Source organism: Cetorhinus maximus, unplaced genomic scaffold (genome assembly GCF_964194155.1).
Source record: "Cetorhinus maximus unplaced genomic scaffold, sCetMax3.hap1.1 HAP1_SCAFFOLD_3449, whole genome shotgun sequence".
Classification (NCBI taxonomy): Eukaryota; Metazoa; Chordata; class Chondrichthyes; order Lamniformes; family Cetorhinidae; genus Cetorhinus; species Cetorhinus maximus.
The window spans coordinates 25001-26673 of record NW_027599361.1 but is presented as its reverse complement, the minus strand read 5'-3'; the positions used below and the strand labels follow the sequence as shown (position 1 = coordinate 26673).

At 61.8% G+C, this 1673-nt stretch overlaps 1 non-coding gene across 1 annotated transcript; it reads right to left on the bottom strand.

The window, feature by feature from the left end:
* Positions 1 to 558: 558 nt before the first annotated feature.
* Positions 559 to 712, bottom strand: LOC144678027 (5.8S ribosomal RNA). The gene has a single exon (XR_013575919.1). It is a non-coding gene; the product is annotated as a 5.8S ribosomal RNA (ribosomal RNA).
* Positions 713 to 1673: the final 961 nt, after the last annotated feature.

Here is a 1673-nt window from a genome sequence, read left to right as displayed (position 1 = left end):
GGCCAGAAACTCAGGCAAGCGAGACCAGCCACTGTCAAACGCGTCAAGCTCCCCTTCACCACCTACGGTACAGCCTGCACCTGCAACCAGGGATACCAGCACGACAGGCACCAATCACTCGAACCGCACAACGGAAAGCACCACAAACCTCTCTCTACTGCGCTCTCTCTCTCTCTCTCTCTCTCTCTCACTTCTCTTTCGGCCGATGCACTCAGCGTGCCCAACAGCGTGCCGCATCTTTCCCAAGACACCGACAGAGGGTCAACCCTGGCCCGAGCCTGGAGGAGCAAGCAGCCCCCGGCAGCAAAGCAGTCACATTCGTTATTTTGCAACCCGATGACAGCCGTGCCGGGAACGATAGGCGGCTGGGCCACTAACGGTTCCACGTCTCATTCGTTCGCCCGGAGGCCGAGACCGAGGCCGTGGAGACCGAAAGGTCAAACTCTCCAAAAGGGTGGAGAACTCTGGGTCTGCACTTAGGGGGACAGAGAGGACCGGGCCTCTGCGACACCCCAGCCGCGCTCTCGCTGGGCAAAGCGAGTGCGATTGATGGTCAAGCGACCCTCAGACAGGCGTAGCCCCGGGAGGAACCCGGGGCCGCAAAGTGCGTTCAAAGTGTCGATGATCAATGTGTCCTGCAATTCACACTAATTCTCGCAGCTAGCTGCGTTCTTCATCGACGCACGAGCCGAGTGATCCACCGCTAAGAGTTGTACAGAGTTTTGTTTTTTGGAATGGATCCTCCCGCGAGGATGCCGAACCCGGACCGCGCCGAACGCTCCCCGACATTTCGACGGGAAGCCCCATCCGACGGCACGGCCCCGGCGAGCCGAGGCACGCCGATTGAGTCCATAAATCACAATGCGAGGGGCATTTGACAATCGGTCAGGGCGCTCGCGAGGCGTTTGCGTGGCGGCCAGAAAGGAGAACGCCGGAGCAGGGAGCCATGCCGTCACGGACCGCAGCCATCAGAGGCAGGATCTCTGACGCCACCGTCTGCCGGGAAGGTGGAGAGAGAGAGAGCTAGAAGGGAAGCCAACGACGCGCTGAGTGGGGTACAAGCCCCGCAGAGCTGCCAGCGATGCCAACTCACCGAGACCCCGCCGGCAGGGTGGTGGAAGGCACAGCGGGCGCAAAGCGGAGAGACAGGTACATTCTCTCGCACGCTGCTGGCGGACCCAACCGCCCGCTCAATCTCGCTTCCCACAGGGAGACACGCGAGTCTTTAAACCGCCGCCCCCAAGGCGACCAGCCCGCGGGAGCCGGAGGGGGGACGTCTAGGTACCCTGTACCTGCGAAGGGAGGGTGACTAGTAAGACGACCAAAGTGTCACCGCGGTGGGAAAAAGCCGGGCCTGCATCACCGTCTCAGTCCCTGCGGAGCTCACAGTGGCCGCTCGCCGAGGTCACGGCGACGTGGCGCCTGTCCACACCCAAGCCCGCAGAAGCTCCCTTCAATTCGACTGCGGTTGTAGTGATGGCCAGACGCTGGCATGGTCGCGGCAGCAATGCTCCACGCCAGCTGGAGGCACGAGCAGCAAGAAGAAGGTCCCTCTCTCATTTTCTCTCTCCCTCTCTGAGTGGTTTTGTCGCCCACCCGGTGGCGGCAGCATCATCATCAACGAGACCAGAGGACGAGCGGTTGGGACTCGCAAGCTGGGTGTCGCCCAAGAC